The 17,746-nt window shown below is 38.0% G+C and overlaps 1 protein-coding gene and 1 long non-coding RNA gene across 3 annotated transcripts in view; one reads left to right on the top strand and one right to left on the bottom strand.

The window, feature by feature from the left end:
* Positions 1 to 17,746, top strand: part of LOC107663109 (neuroligin-3-like) — a 184,438-nt gene that overhangs the window by 120,972 nt on the left and 45,720 nt on the right. The gene's annotated exons all lie outside the window — the stretch shown is intronic.
* On the bottom strand, positions 13,985 to 15,274 carry LOC107663110 (uncharacterized). The gene is made up of 3 exons (XR_001631290.1): positions 15,206 to 15,274; positions 15,037 to 15,106; positions 13,985 to 14,072 (listed from the first exon to the last, which is right to left on the bottom strand). It is a non-coding gene; the product is annotated as an uncharacterized LOC107663110 (long non-coding RNA).

Genomic DNA, 17,746 nt, shown 5'->3' with positions numbered 1-17,746 from the left:
GTCAAGAGGCCAGCCAGGATGAGGCCCCAGGGCGGAGCCATGGTGGAGAAGACCTTGACAACACCATGGGGACGAGCGATGGAGACAGAGCCACTGGAGGTGGAGACCCAGGTGGAGCCAAGCAGATACGGTGACACCACAGGCCCGGAGGGCCATTGTGGAACTGACGGCTCAAGCAACTGAGGGGGACCCTGAAGACCGCGGCGGAGCCGGAGCAAATGAGGACAGCGGTGGAGCCGGAAGGAAGGACAAGCCAGACGGAGCCAGAGGGATGGAGGGATGAGGCGAAGCCGGAGGAGTGGAATCCTGTAGTGGAGGAAGGTCAATGACTGACCAAGGCAGAGCCAGAGGGACGAGTGAGCCCGGTGGAGCGAGTGGGATGATGGGCCACGGTGGAGACGAGGGATCAAGGAGCCAAGACGGAGCCGTTGGGTTAGAGGGCTGAGGTGAAGTCCAGGACTCAGAGGCTGGGATACTCACGCCTAGGTAGGGCTGGAGACTGGAAGGCCCGAGGTGAATCAGAGCACCCGGATGGTGCTGACTGAGGGTGAGCTGAGGGACTGACAGGAACCAGCGGAGACAGGGCTGAGGAACTGGCTGATTTTAAGAGAGGAGTAGGGAGAGGGAGGCTGGATGGGAACTCCAGAGACACAGGAAGCTCAGGAGACCCAGGAGATTCAGAACTGGGCGAAACCAGTGGAGACTCAAGAAACGTAGGAGACTCAGGAGACACAGGAACATAGTGTATTACCTCCCCAAACCAATCAATTAAATCCTCCGTAAAAATGTCCATGATTTTCTCTAAATAGTTTCCAGAGGCCAGTTGCATGGCTAATGTTGCTGGCTCACGCACCTGGTCAGACGTGTGATCGGGCTCAGGCTCAGGGCGATGCTTGGCTCAGTGATTATTTCTGGTTCTGTAATCACGTCAGGCGCAGGCTCCATGTCTGTGGTGGGCTCAGGCATCAGCTCCGTGCAGCGCGGGGAAGGTGGCTGGCTGGGCTCTGGATCGGGAGTGGGGCTGGAAATGTCCTCCTCAGCGGGACAGTCAAAGAAATATAGTCCATTATTCTCCAGCACCCACTCCACAAATGCGGTGAAACTCCCTCCTGGACCAGATATGGGCAGGCTTGCTCGGGACCACTCGCTGAGGCTGACTTTGTAAAAAATACAAAGCAAGCAGTCCGGGAAGTTGGTTAGATATGCCAGTTCGATAAAGTCTCTCGTGTGGTCCTCGAGGGAGGGGTTTCCTTGCTCCAGGCAGAGGAGCTGGACGAAGGGCAGGTCCATCCGTGAGAAGAGGGAAAAGAACAAAAACAAAAAGAAAGAAAAACGCAGCAATAATCTGATCTAGGTCCAGTATTATGTAACGTGTTGAACACGCAAGCACAAGGAGAATTCAAAAACACACTATTTTATTTAAACAGAGGAAACGCTAGGAGATAACTTCTGGGAACACAACCATACAACACACAATACCGGACACAAAGCTCAGAAAACATGGCTTAAATAGCAATGTGTAACGAGGGAGAACAGAAACAGGTGGGAACTAATCAATTAACTAGACAAACTGAAAACTGTCAAATGAAAGAAACAACGGAAACACAAGACATACATGTTACAGTATTAGAAAAAAAAAGATTAAGTATCACACTTTTGTTCATTGTTGCTCATAATTAACCCAATAATTCAGACATATAGAACATCCTAAATCATATTATCCACAATAGGGCAAAACTAAATAAGGAAGGAAAGAAAGAAAGTTATGAAAAAAAATGATAATCTGAAATCTGAAGTGAAATCCCAAACAAATATTACAATCTATATTACTAAACGGCTTCACACTTGGCAGTCCAATCAAATATGGATGCTGACTGTTGATTTGTAACAAGGAAATCAAGTTGAGTGCAATGCATCAAGCAATACAATTGCTATGTTTTTTGTATTATATTGTCAAAAATAATAAATCTTACAGATATTCTATTCATATACAGATTTTTTATTCTGTGCACAATATACATTTATAGCACAATTAGTATAAGTCTTATGTATTTTGAACCAAGCTGAAGTATTTACAGGATCTTTTAGACTAATTACAGTATATTAAACTGAAACAAAACAAAACCAATTATTCAATTAATTACTCAAATTTATTTAATAATTAACACACAAAAAACTAAGTTGTATATAAACATTTAAATTGTAAATTTACATAAGGCAGTTTTTATATTTCAACTTTTTAATGATATAATTATCTTTCTACTCCAATTTGTTGTTAAAATATAAAGATTTAAACAGTGGCTGTAATAAAACCTTTTTCATGACACATTTTTTTTTAAACATATAAAGCATACGTAAAGTGCATAAGGGGGATCATGAAAATTGCATGTTATTTTTTATTTAGTACTGTCCTGAATATGCTATTTCACATAATGGTTGTTTAGATATACTCCACAAAACAAAATATTAACTGAATTCATACTGAATTTTTAATTTCAAACGTTTACATACCTTTGAATCTTAATACTCTTTATCATTACCTGGATGATCCACAACTGTTTTTATGTTTTGTGATAGTTGTAGCTTATTCAGGACAGTACTAAATAAAAATAACATGCAACTTTCTTGATCCCTGTTATTTTGTTACAAATTATTAACTTTTCGCATATTCTGTGAAACTTATGTAAACAGTATGTAAACTTATGAGCAGAACTGTAAATGCTCCTGTCGTTTTTTTCTCGCTGGATAATGAGTTTATAAACACTGAATTGCTTTTCTGAGGTAAATGTAATGTGACATTGTTTACAAGCGGTTTTATTGCCATCTTTCCACAGTTGAAACATGATTACATGAGACATGATTCATATCAGTAAGTTATACTGTTTATTTCCACATATGCTTTAAAGAGCACCAAAACTACATTTGTTGTTTGAATTTTGTTATAAAAATGACAGAATTTGTAATTGTTTTACATCAATAAGCACCAAACGTATTGTGATTATTTTGTATATTGATGTTTTGTTCATGCATCAACAGAAAACAAAAGAGACTACAAATGAAAGATTCTTAGCGTTTACCTGTTTCAGCTTATCCACACTGATTGGAGGGTCAATGATTTTGACCCTCCAAAGCTGTTTTTGCGGTAACCGAAAATTAATTTTTCATTTTCAATTGCTTAAATTTCGGTGCATCACTATAAAACATTATACTGTAATAGTGTGGGTGAAAACGGCTTCATATTGATCTGTACTCATCACAATGAAGTGCTAAACTCTACGTATATCAGTGTGAACAGAAAGCAAAAGCATCACCAAAGGGTGGTGAGGAGATTTCAGTGGCGTGAGAGGGACATTCTTACAAGAAGAAATCTCTCCGAGAGGAGCAGAGATGGAGGGACCAATCTCATCTTTGCGGTTCACTTTCAATCTTTAATGTGTGTGAATGAGTGAAAACAGAGGGGCTATTTTCAGTTGCGTGTTTACTGAGAGTGTCTGCTTGCATTAGTTAGAGCATGTGCGCTGTCCGCCTGCAGGGCTTGTTATCGCAGTAGCTGGGGTCTGGTAAGTGGGCTGGGATGGATCCGTTTGTGCTCCAAATGGACGCCATGGTAACAGCGACTCATAAGGGGGGCGATGTTTGCGCCCTCAAGTCAAACATTTACTTGGCACTACCTGTCCAGACATCACTGTAAAGTCAACACTGATGCCCACATTCCCAGATTATGCACCCGAAGTGCCACTTTTTCTATTTTTAGCCCGTGCTTCCAGGAAAAGGGGAGTTTGACAGCTGTTTTGCAGGGGCTGTTTCAGCTTCTGTTATTTCCTAGAAACACAGAAACGTGTTGCTTTCCATTGTGACGGAGGGAATGTTACGCATGCTCTGCATGAGGCACCTAATGAGGAAGAACAGTCAGAGAAGAGGAGGATTGTGAGGAGGAATATAGAGGGCGAGAGAGAGGGGGCACATATCACAGTAATTGCCCAAAGGTATTTCATTGCATTTGCACAGCGTGTAAGTGGGCGCAGATCAGCCTGAAGAAGTGTTTGACATATGATGTGTGTGTTTCTGTGTGAGTGTGAATTTGAGTGATTTTCAAATATCCGCATTGTGTGGGATTCACCTGCAAACTCTAAGGAAGTCTTTATATATATGTAAACATGCTTTGAATAAAAGATTTTGGCTTGCTTTATTATATATATCTTGTATACACCTAATAGTCTTAACTCAGGGGCCAAATTATCTATGATCTATCTGTCTATATATTAGACTATATATTTTTGTACTCATAGAATTTAATACAAAAGTGTATTTTTCCCAATCATGCCCATAGGTATTTAAAACAAAAAGTCTTTGTTAAAGTGGTTACAAGCCATGAACCAAACCAACCAGCTATGAGGTGAATCACTTTTTATTTGAATCAAAGTATCTGACCAGACCGGACTGTGTGCTTAACAGCTTCAGTGAGGTAAAAGAACACAGTCAAGCATTGCGAATGACATAATCATAATTAAAAAGGATGGAGAAGTGTAAAACAATTGATTTGATTGTTTTGTGTATAGAAACCATATATTTTTAAGTTTATATTTCTAACTCCTCGTTTAGTTTGAAAGAGTAGGGAGACTGACTTATGGCACGATTTATCAGTCAGGGGCCTGATTGATTTTTTTTTTTTTTTTAGTCATGTATAAGTCAGTTTATAATGTTAGTCAAAGATTCTTGCACCAACAATTTTTTATAAGTCAATTTTCACCTAAGGGCTCAAGGTTTGTTTGTTTTTTAGCTTGGTCAAGTTTTCCTCTAGTAGATTCTGTAACTACACCAGTATGAGGGCAAAAAGCATTTTTCTCCATTTACAATTGTTCAGTACTAGTTGTGTATTCTGATCATAGCATTACTGATTATAGCATTACTAACCATGTGTAGAATTATTTGGTTTACTAAAATTCACCATGTAGAAATGCTTTTATTCCAGTAGATTTTAATTGTCATTTTTATGTTCACACACAACATATGGTGACACATTTGATGGTATAAATACCAATGTGTTTTAGTTAACCATATGATACAACTATAACTATGTATGTAATGTGTAATACAGAGGTTTAGAGGACGCTTTTTTTTTTTCAAAATTCTGTTAATTTGTTAGACCTTGTGATCTGTGAGATTATGTTGACAATAACCCATGAATTAGTCCACTAATTCTCTCATTTCTCTTGTTTCTCCACCTAAACCCTTGCTTACATTTGACCTTTCTTCCCTTTTATCGTCATCAGCATTCTTTACAGTGGGAATGTTTCCAAAGTACAGAAATACAATAGACTAGCTACCTTGTTTTTTTCTTCCATATATGTATATATATATATATGTGTGTGTGCGTGCGTGTGTGTGTGTGCACGTTTTTCTATACTGGTGGGGACTTAAACCTGAATAAACACCAACTCATGGGGTCTTGTGTCACTGTGGGGACCTAAATTGAGGTCCCCGTTGGTACAGAAGCTTATAAATCATACAGAATTAGTTTTTTTTTTAGATTGTAAAAACACAGTTTGTACAGTATAAAAACCACTACGCCTATGGGGAGTCCACACAAGGATAGTGAACCAGACGGTGTGTGTGTGTGTGTGTTATCTTTGCATATAATATTTTTCATGTAGGGTGATCACATTGGAAACCAGAGCATCCAGGTGGAAAGAGGCCTGTAGTATCTTTTAATGGTCTAGGTGAAATGTGTCTCCATTCATTTGTCTGTCGCAGATTTAACTGCTCCATACGCCTCAGCTCTCCATAGTTTAAACTGTGAGTCTGCCGCCCCATCTGTCTGTTAGTCACGCTTCAGCACAGGCTTTGAGCTATTCAATCCTTTCCTGCTTCACAGCTGAATGGCTGTATTTGTTTGCTACTTGCAATTCCCTCTTGCACTAGTTACATTATAAAATATGATTCATGCTTTGCGTACTACACCACAGTCCCACTGACGTGTTCCTCCTCCTTGAGACTGATCTGCAAGAATTGCACATCTACTCTGAGACTTTGTACAATTCTTCCAAAATAGGAAGGAGTCTTCGTTGACTGTCTAGTGTAGATGTATATTATGCAACGCATTGATATTCCTCAAACATTCTGACAAAGGTTTGTTCCAAATCACTGAGATTAATTCAGCCAAACCACTTAATGTACAGGCTAATTTTATTCAAATAATGTGTGGACAATTTCATAATGATGGTTCCATTATAATATTTTTATACTGAATTTTGATTGGTGTGTGATTTGTGATTAGTTTTTTTTTTCTTGTATCTAATTAACCATCTACAGCCACATTTACACAGGAAAGATAGTGTTGTGACACTATTGTAATTTTAGAGCTTGCTTTACAGCAGAATTTAATTTGTCTTATATTTTGAAGTTGGCACCACTGATTCCGTTACTTCCCTGTTTAATACTGTGAAGTTGCTTTAAAATCGTCTATTGTATGAAGTGCTATATTAAAAAAAAGGTGACTTGATTTGATATGACTTGATTCTCATTTACAGCTGACAGAAAACCACACGTCATAATGATGTGTAAGCAGCTCTGATGCACCATTTCATTTTTACAGAACCTATAAAACCTCAACTTCAATACACACATTTAACAATATTTTAATGCTGCCTTCAGGAAATGCAATTTATTTATCTTTTTCTCCTCCATTAGTTTTAACTCTGCAGTTAATAGTGTTCAAACTGTTTAACGTACAACCTCTATTTAGACTTTTTGTTTTGTTATTCAAAATATAACAGTGATGTCATTGTAAATATTTGCATATACTGTATTAGTCTTCTTTATACCAGTCGCATATTTAATTGTGTTTAGCATAAAAAAGCAAAATTATATTCAGATTTAAAACCTTTCACTGATGTTTCCTTATATACATTTTTTATTAATTAGTTAATTAGTCATATATTTACTGGAATAAATTAAAAGAAAATAATAATTCCCATAGTTCACTTTCAATCTTTAATGTGTGTGAATGAGTGAAAACAGAGGGGCTATTTTCAGTTGCGTGTTTACTGAGAGTGTCTGCTTGCATTAGTTAGAGCATGTGCGCTGTCCGCCTGCAGGGCTTGTTATCGCAGTAGCTGGGGTCTGGTAAGTGGGCTGGGATGGATCCGTTTGTGCTCCAAATGGACGCCATGGTAACAGCGACTCATAAGGGGGGCGATGTTTGCGCCCTCAAGTCAAACATTTACTTGGCACTACCTGTCCAGACATCACTGTAAAGTCAACACTGATGCCCACATTCCCAGATTATGCACCCGAAGTGCCACTTTTTCTATTTTTAGCCCGTGCTTCCAGGAAAAGGGGAGTTTGACAGCTGTTTTGCAGGGGCTGTTTCAGCTTCTGTTATTTCCTAGAAACACAGAAACGTGTTGCTTTCCATTGTGACGGAGGGAATGTTACGCATGCTCTGCATGAGGCACCTAATGAGGAAGAACAGTCAGAGAAGAGGAGGATTGTGAGGAGGAATATAGAGGGCGAGAGAGAGGGGGCACATATCACAGTAATTGCCCAAAGGTATTTCATTGCATTTGCACAGCGTGTAAGTGGGCGCAGATCAGCCTGAAGAAGTGTTTGACATATGATGTGTGTGTTTCTGTGTGAGTGTGAATTTGAGTGATTTTCAAATATCCGCATTGTGTGGGATTCACCTGCAAACTCTAAGGAAGTCTTTATATATATGTAAACATGCTTTGAATAAAAGATTTTGGCTTGCTTTATTATATATATCTTGTATACACCTAATAGTCTTAACTCAGGGGCCAAATTATCTATGATCTATCTGTCTATATATTAGACTATATATTTTTGTACTCATAGAATTTAATACAAAAGTGTATTTTTCCCAATCATGCCCATAGGTATTTAAAACAAAAAGTCTTTGTTAAAGTGGTTACAAGCCATGAACCAAACCAACCAGCTATGAGGTGAATCACTTTTTATTTGAATCAAAGTATCTGACCAGACCGGACTGTGTGCTTAACAGCTTCAGTGAGGTAAAAGAACACAGTCAAGCATTGCGAATGACATAATCATAATTAAAAAGGATGGAGAAGTGTAAAACAATTGATTTGATTGTTTTGTGTATAGAAACCATATATTTTTAAGTTTATATTTCTAACTCCTCGTTTAGTTTGAAAGAGTAGGGAGACTGACTTATGGCACGATTTATCAGGCAGGGGCCTGATTGATTTTTTTTTTTTTTTAGTCATGTATAAGTCAGTTTATAATGTTAGTCAAAGATTCTTGCACCAACAATTTTTTATAAGTCAATTTTCACCTAAGGGCTCAAGGTTTGTTTGTTTTTTAGCTTGGTCAAGTTTTCCTCTAGTAGATTCTGTAACTACACCAGTATGAGGGCAAAAAGCATTTTTCTCCATTTACAATTGTTCAGTACTAGTTGTGTATTCTGATCATAGCATTACTGATTATAGCATTACTAACCATGTGTAGAATTATTTGGTTTACTAAAATTCACCATGTAGAAATGCTTTTATTCCAGTAGATTTTAATTGTCATTTTTATGTTCACACACAACATATGGTGACACATTTGATGGTATAAATACCAATGTGTTTTAGTTAACCATATGATACAACTATAACTATGTATGTAATGTGTAATACAGAGGTTTAGAGGACGCTTTTTTTTTTCAAAATTCTGTTAATTTGTTAGACCTTGTGATCTGTGAGATTATGTTGACAATAACCCATGAATTAGTCCACTAATTCTCTCATTTCTCTTGTTTCTCCACCTAAACCCTTGCTTACATTTGACCTTTCTTCCCTTTTATCGTCATCAGCATTCTTTACAGTGGGAATGTTTCCAAAGTACAGAAATACAATAGACTAGCTACCTTGTTTTTTTCTTCCATATATGTATATATATATATATGTGTGTGTGCGTGCGTGTGTGTGTGTGCACGTTTTTCTATACTGGTGGGGACTTAAACCTGAATAAACACCAACTCATGGGGTCTTGTGTCACTGTGGGGACCTAAATTGAGGTCCCCGTTGGTACAGAAGCTTATAAATCATACAGAATTAGTTTTTTTTTTAGATTGTAAAAACACAGTTTGTACAGTATAAAAACCACTACGCCTATGGGGAGTCCACACAAGGATAGTGAACCAGACGGTGTGTGTGTGTGTGTGTTATCTTTGCATATAATATTTTTCATGTAGGGTGATCACATTGGAAACCAGAGCATCCAGGTGGAAAGAGGCCTGTAGTATCTTTTAATGGTCTAGGTGAAATGTGTCTCCATTCATTTGTCTGTCGCAGATTTAACTGCTCCATACGCCTCAGCTCTCCATAGTTTAAACTGTGAGTCTGCCGCCCCATCTGTCTGTTAGTCACGCTTCAGCACAGGCTTTGAGCTATTCAATCCTTTCCTGCTTCACAGCTGAATGGCTGTATTTGTTTGCTACTTGCAATTCCCTCTTGCACTAGTTACATTATAAAATATGATTCATGCTTTGCGTACTACACCACAGTCCCACTGACGTGTTCCTCCTCCTTGAGACTGATCTGCAAGAATTGCACATCTACTATGAGACTTTGTACAATTCTTCCAAAATAGGAAGGAGTCTTCGTTGACTGTCTAGTGTAGATGTATATTATGCAACGCATTGATATTCCTCAAACATTCTGACAAAGGTTTGTTCCAAATCACTGAGATTAATTCAGCCAAACCACTTAATGTACAGGCTAATTTTATTCAAATAATGTGTGGACAATTTCATAATGATGGTTCCATTATAATATTTTTATACTGAATTTTGATTGGTGTGTGATTTGTGATTAGTTTTTTTTTTCTTGTATCTAATTAACCATCTACAGCCACATTTACACAGGAAAGATAGTGTTGTGACACTATTGTAATTTTAGAGCTTGCTTTACAGCAGAATTTAATTTGTCTTATATTTTGAAGTTGGCACCACTGATTCCGTTACTTCCCTGTTTAATACTGTGAAGTTGCTTTAAAATCGTCTATTGTATGAAGTGCTATATTAAAAAAAAGGTGACTTGATTTGATATGACTTGATTCTCATTTACAGCTGACAGAAAACCACACGTCATAATGATGTGTAAGCAGCTCTGATGCACCATTTCATTTTTACAGAACCTATAAAACCTCAACTTCAATACACACATTTAACAATATTTTAATGCTGCCTTCAGGAAATGCAATTTATTTATCTTTTTCTCCTCCATTAGTTTTAACTCTGCAGTTAATAGTGTTCAAACTGTTTAACGTACAACCTCTATTTAGACTTTTTGTTTTGTTATTCAAAATATAACAGTGATGTCATTGTAAATATTTGCATATACTGTATTAGTCTTCTTTATACCAGTCGCATATTTAATTGTGTTTAGCATAAAAAAGCAAAATTATATTCAGATTTAAAACCTTTCACTGATGTTTCCTTATATACATTTTTTATTAATTAGTTAATTAGTCATATATTTACTGGAATAAATTAAAAGAAAATAATAATTCCCATAAGTAAAAGTAAACAAAGATCATTTGTTCTCACTAATACCGGAGTGCATGTGTTGATCTGTAAAAAGTCATGTAAATTCACACCACTAACAAGTGTTTTAATGTAATGAGATTAGAAGGAGAAACTCACATAGATATGTCACTGAGATAAACAGTCATAACCCAATAATAATTAGTAAGCCCAATCGTTTCCAGAGTCTCGGCTTATGGCCGTGCAGGAGCCTGCTGTCATTACTGCAGCACAAAAGTGGGCCTGGACTGGGCTGAAACACTGAGCAGTGCTGCACACTCGAGTCTATTAGCACCTTATGTAAGTCTGTACAAGAGCAAAGAGAGAGGAAAAAGGTGAGTGAAAGAGAAATGCATCAGAACAGGAAGCAGAGCGTACCGTGAGAAACGAACAGATGGAGAATGAGTGAGGGGGCAGAAATGAGATTAACAGGACTGGTGATTAAAACAATGCTGCGTATGAATGGGAAGAGGTCTCGGTGGGCGGCAAAGGAGGCCACACTATTGACCGCCAGTGTCACACCGTGATTAGTGGGAGGTATCAGCCTCAACAGGCAATACACATTGATCCCGTGAGCCAGACCCTGTCGATCGGGTCATTCTTAGCCAGACCTTTCTCGTTTTCATGAATCACTCCTTATCTGGACACAGCTCGCTCTCTTTCCTTTCCCTAGGGCTGTTGCTCCACTTTTCCCCCCCTCTCTCTCTCTCTCTCTCTGGGCCTGTACACACAGAAACTCTCTCACCGACTCACACAGCTGCAGCTGGAACACACAAGCAAACGTGCAGTTACTTCAAATGGCCCCTGCATGCACTACCCTGAAAGCAATTAAAACCGAGGTCTATTTTAAGATGAACCACAGAGGAATCGTGGGTAGTGCACTGCACTCCTAATCTCCAGAGCTTATTTGAATTCTAAAAGAAAATGCACAGTTCACGTTCACAAAGGCCGAGGTCAGGGATCTTGGGCCTAAAAAGGTTGGTGACCACTGCTGTAGGGGAATATGTGTCCTACTGTTGTTTATGCATAGATTACCAAAGAAGTCTGTACATTTGTGCAATTTTACACTTTTTTGTGCTTTTGCTCTGCCAGTTGTGATCATATATTCTGTTTGCATGTTTTGTAATTATTATACACGAAGCCTAAGGCCAAATCAATGGCAAACACTAATGCAGTCCTTGCCAAACAAGAGTTTGTGAATCCTGAGGGTTAGTGAGGAAACTGCAGGAGGTTCATGAGTTGATGAAAAGCTAATAATTAAATCAAATATTACACTGTAAAACTTTTCCCTGTAAATTTACAGTAAAATACTGGCAAAAGTCAGGAGGGAAAAAAATGCATTACATAAACATGTTGGCGGAAATGCCAGCTGTACTTTTGTATTGCAATTAACAGTTAACAGCACATCATTAACAATGCAGGAACCTTATTTCCTTTTAGTCCAATTACAGTGGATAGTGGAAGTGTCTAAACGAAATTCCATTCGAAGTCTGCGAGTTTTCTCAGAAGAGAGGAAACCTATGGGTTCACAGTAGTGTTCTTTTTTTGCACAACTTGGCCAGTCTTCTTTGAAGTCACCTTCCCTTTCTTGGTTTTTGATCCATGTTCTAGGTTAAAGAAAGTCAGGAGGGAAAAAAATGCATTACATAAACATGTTGGCAGAAATGCCAGCTGTACTTTTGTATTGCAATTAACAGTTAACAGCACATTATTAACAATGCAGGAACCTTATTTCCTTTTAGTCCAATTACAGTGGATAGTGGAAGTGTCTAAACGAAATTCCATTCGAAGTCTGCAAGTTTTCTCAGAAGAGAGGAAACCTGTGGGTTCACAGTAGTGTTCTTTTTTTGCACAACTTGGCCAGTCTTCTTTGAAGTCACCTTCCCTTTCTTGGTTTTTGATCCATGTTCTAGGTTGATGTCGAGAAAGCGTCTACAAGGCAGAAAACAAACAACAAAAATTACTATTATGTTTATGCCTATTTCTATCTCTCTCTCTCAACCAGATGTGTTTCAAGGATTTGTTTGGATATAGTTATGACACCGAAATCGCAATTTTATACTACAGTCATCGCACTCCACTGAGAAAACATGGAACCAAACAAAACTTTGCATTTTGTCTTTGTAAACTATATTCTGCTATTAAAAAATCACATACTTGTGTGTACTCTCAGGTACTCAACCAAGGCTGCATAACATGAATAAAAATGTGATGAAATTTTGTGTGTTGTGGTGATAAATAATTGAAGACATCTTGTTATTTTACACAATGAATATTTCTTTACACAGTTATTTTGGAAAACAAAGAAATATTCATTAAGTAATAGTGCAATTGAATTGTAATATTTGGTGTAAACAGTTGTTAACTGGGGAAGATCAACATTCTGTAAAACAAAAAAAAAACAAAAAAAACTTTCCGTTCAAAATGGAAATCTGGATGTTAGGGCTGCAACCCACATTAAGCGGTCTCAAAAATGAAAACAGCATAAAAGTATAGTATATCAAAATATCAGACAGAGATGCTTTCTACACTTCCAGCTGTTGTCAGATTTTGTGGGGAAATCTGAGCTGTATTGTGCACTGGATCACAACAACATGTGTCCTCAATCTTTTGTGTTAGATTACATGTGAAATATTTTATGTACTCATCATAGGGGTGTGCGATATATATCGTCTGCGATAATACTGTATTAAACCTTTGTGAATGAATACTGCCATTTCTGAATACTCTAAAGAAAAGGTTAGTGACTAAATTAATTTTAACATACAGTGCTGCTCAAAAGTCTACACCCGCCTTGCAGAATCTGGAAAAAGCTGAACATTTGGGGAAAATAAGAGGAATTTTTTAAATTAAGGTTTATTTTTTTATTTAGTCCTGCCCTGAGCAAGTTATTTCACGGAAGTAAGGTTAACAAAGTTCACACCAAAGAATAATAACATAATTTCTAAAAAATAGCCCAGGTCAAAAGTTTACACCCCCGATTCTTAATACTGTATGATGTTACCTGAACAATCAATGACAGTTTTTATGTTTTGTCATAGTTGTTTAAGGGTTTCTTGTTTGTCCTGAGTCATTAAACTGTCCACTGATCTTCAGAAAAATAATCCAGGTCCTCCTGAATCTTTGCTTTTTCAGCATTTCTGGATATTTGACTCATGTCCAGCAGTAACTGTATTTTGTATCTGTTTAAATTGAGGACAATCAAGAGACTCATACACAACTATTACAATAGATAGAAACATTCAGTGATGCCCATGAAAGCAACACGATTCATATAAAGTCAGGTGGGTGTAAACCTCTGAAAATGGAAAATGGTTTTGGTGTATACGAGTGGCAAGTGCGTAAGTGTCTAACCTCTGAACAAACTCAAGGGTGCATGCTGTCTCTTCCTGATACTGGAGGTTAAAATTGTAGAATGAGGCCAACAGTGCTGCAAGACCAGATACAATGTTGGGCTGCTCTCCTTCACACACAACCTGCCCTTCCACGCTCAACATCCACCGCTGGTTGCTTAGAGACTGACCTGAAAATGAAAAAAAAAAAAGAGATTAATAAAACATTTGAAAAACCTACGGTGTCTTTTTCTGTGATGTTATTTAGTTGTTTATACATAGGACTTTCCTGCACAAACTTTATACTGTAGTTCTTTTAACAGTTACGTTGAACTCACATCGTTCATTACTTAATTTTCTTTTAGCCAAACAAACACTTAGGGTTCATCTTTAACAAAGAAATACCGTAATGTATATTTCCATTTGTAGCAATGAGCTCTTTCCTATTTAAAGGAACAGCTTCATTGGTAAAATGGAGGTAATGCTAAAGTTAGTTAAAGGGTTAGTTCACCCAAAAATGAAAATTCTGGCATTATTTACTCACCCTCGTGTTGTTCGAAACCCGTAAGACCTTCGTTCATCTTCGGAACACAATTTAAGATATTTTTGATGAAATATGAGGAATCTCTGACCCTCCCATAGACAGCAAGGTAACTACCACGTTCAAGGTCCAGAAAAGTTCCAAGATGATCGACAAAGTAGTCCGTGTGACATCAGTGGTTCAACTGTTACGAAGCTACGAGAATACTTTTTTGTGCAAAGAAAACAAAAATATTTATTCCAAATTTTCGTCTCTACTGCGTCACTTTGGACGCGCGTTCACGACAGTACCATGACACGAGCGTGTGGCAGCGCTGACCCAGATCCGGCGTGAGGACGTCATTACGCCAGATCTGGGTCATGCCACATATTGCCTCACAGCCCTCATATTTCATCAAAAATATCTTAAATTGTGTTCCGAAGATGAACGAAGGTCTTACGGGTTTCGAACAACACGAGGGTGAGTAATTAATGACAGAATTTTCATTTTTGGGTGAACTAAACCTTTAAGTCAGCTTAACTTCAAAATCACAATTCCACTAAACATACAGTGCATCTGGAAAACATGGGGTAATTTTGTTTCCTGCCTGAAGTATCGCTTTAAGGTTTACTTACCAAGAATTATAAGGCGTGGACTCTCTGGCAAAGGTACAGATTGCTGGACATCTGAAGGTGTTGCGAATTCCTGAAAAAACGTAAAAGAAAACAGCACAACCGTCATCAACAGAACCAAAAGATAAAACATGCTGCAATGAATGTGACATGTTAAATAATCTCTACTTACATCTGTCTGAAGGATAAGACCATCTAATTTCTCTTTGAAGTGTGCAAGTAGTAGTTGTAGGACCATAGCAGCAACATCATTTTCACTACTGGAGAGTGTATTCCGAACTTCCTCATTAGTTGGTTTGTCTTTAAAAAACTGGCAAATTTTTGGTCCACCCTCCTGAATAGACAATTCCAAAAGTCTGTGCTCTTTTTTGTCAGTAAGCATCTCAAAATGGCCATATATATGCCTTTGTGTGAAGAGATACGGCCATTTGGTTCTTAAATCTGCAATTGTAGGGGATGGGATTTCATTGATCATCTGACGCTGGAGGCAATAGGTCTCCTCCATGAGTTTACAAACGTCCCCTCTTTGTGCTCCAGAGATTCCCTCGTGACGATGTATCTCCTCCATCTTTTGACGCTTAACTTCAAGACTTTCGTAACTTTTACCAGGTGGAAGAGTAGGCTGCCAACTTGTACAGCCATATGATTACAGATGATGGGAGAACATGCTTTGCCTGCAACTTGAGGTAAAACAGTGCCATATTCTTCAAAAAAAGTGATTCATTTGCATTATCTGGCAATAGTGCAATATCCAACTGCTCTTCACCATCACCACAATCATTAAACAAATCAGACAGTGCATTTGAGTGTTCAGCCACATTGCATTCCTCACCACGTGGCCTCTGCACTGGAAAGTTCACATGTAGTATATTATGACGAAGCCTATCTGCTGAAGAGTTGCGGTGATACCTGGATAAATGTGAGGTCAGTGTTGATGCTACAGAAAAGCTTTTATTACACTTAAATGGGCAAGGCATTCTGGTGCCTTCTTTGATATGAGACTTCAGGTGTAAAATGAAGTTTTTCAAATCACTACATCTTTCCTGACACACACCAATGTCACAGACTAAAGTGTAAGCATCACTTATTAACTGCTCAGCAGACGTCTTTGTGTCCCTCTTTTTGTGATACCTGAATATATGAGCCTTAAAAGCAGCAAACTTTTTGAATCTTCTGGAGCAACTGGGAATACCACATGTCAAATTAGCATTAGGAACATGACTATGTATTTTCATGTGCTGGCAGTATGATAAAACCGATTCAAATGCACTATCACAGAACTGGCACCACATAATTTCTGTTAACAAGTGAATTATAACTGTAAGGCTATTTATGGTGAACTTACGTTAGCACTCAGTCAATCTTCATCAGATTACTCGGCCTGAAATAAAAATGAATCGAAAATCAGATGCAGGTCGTGCGAATGGCATGATACATGTTTACGTTTTAAAAGAAATATCAAAGTTAATTGGTGAATAGTTGAGAACAGACTGAACTGTTCACTCGGATTTTAACATACTTGTAACGGTTAACGTTAATTACAGGCTAAGCAAATTCACAACGCGCCGACAGACAGCAGCAAAGAGCACGTCACATTTCGGGCATTATAATTTCGATTTCTCATGTTCAATCTTCGAAAATGACAGGATTAACACACCGATCCAAAAAAAACTTTATGAGCGTGTCGTGTGCTGTCTGTTTGGTAGCGTTTGTCGGTGTGGAATGACAACGCCATCATTCCCAAAATCAGCCCACTCGTGCAAACAGTTCAGAAATGCAATCGAATAAAACAATGTCTTACCGTGTCAATGCTCAGTCAAACAATTATCCATCTGCTACGAACTTCATTTCTCTTCGTCACAGACACAATTTATTCTCCCCGTCTTCTTGCTGCATCATCCTCTCATTTTATTGCCGTGTCGGTATAGTCTCACAAAGTTGTACGTTAGTTATAATTAAGCGTCACAGGCAGCTATAGATTAAAAAGTGAACTCACTGCTCAAAGTTTAAAACTTTAAAATTCACAAACGACTGGCGTCTGCATGTGTAACGTTGTGCCTATTGTGTTCATAAGAATATCCCACTAACAAATTAAATGTGGCTCTGCTCACATTTTAAAGAAATTGAGCGCGAAGGAAATCAATCCCACAATGCAATGCCTTTACAGCCTGATACTGTATTACGAATTTTGCGTGCTGAAAACAGAAAAATGCTGTACATTTACAGCCATTCTGTTAAATATACAGTATGATAGTTTTATTAAAATACAGTACAATACTGTTAGAAATTACCTGTAAATTTACAGTAAAGTTTTACAGTGTACATTAAATGAAACAAGTGGGGTTGCGCAATTAATCAAAATAAACTGCGATATATCTTATCAAATCACGTTCATCAAATTGAGTGAATAGCAGCACTGTGTTCATTTACACACACATGCAGATTATAATATTGTATTTTCAGGTCTACTGGTGACGTTTCATGTGCCTGTTTTATTGTTATGCATTTGTCTTTGCGGCTTGTCTATGCTAAAATTGCTTTTGCCGAGCAGCTCACTCTTGCGACGCATCTGCGTCAAGCACAAGTGCCAATTTTTGTGTCTTAAGGTCTTTTAATGAAGGCATATCATGTCTAAGTCACATGAATAAAGCATCCCTTAAAGGGATAGTTCACCCAAAAATGAAATGTTGGTGTTTATCTGCTTACCCCCAGG

The sequence above is a fragment of the Sinocyclocheilus anshuiensis genome, unplaced genomic scaffold (genome assembly GCF_001515605.1).
Source record: "Sinocyclocheilus anshuiensis isolate Anshui unplaced genomic scaffold, SAMN03320099.WGS_v1.1 scaffold836, whole genome shotgun sequence".
NCBI lineage: Eukaryota > Metazoa > Chordata > Actinopteri > Cypriniformes > Cyprinidae > Sinocyclocheilus > Sinocyclocheilus anshuiensis.
The sequence above is the reverse complement of the archived record's forward strand: the minus strand, read 5'-3'. Positions and strand labels throughout refer to the sequence as shown.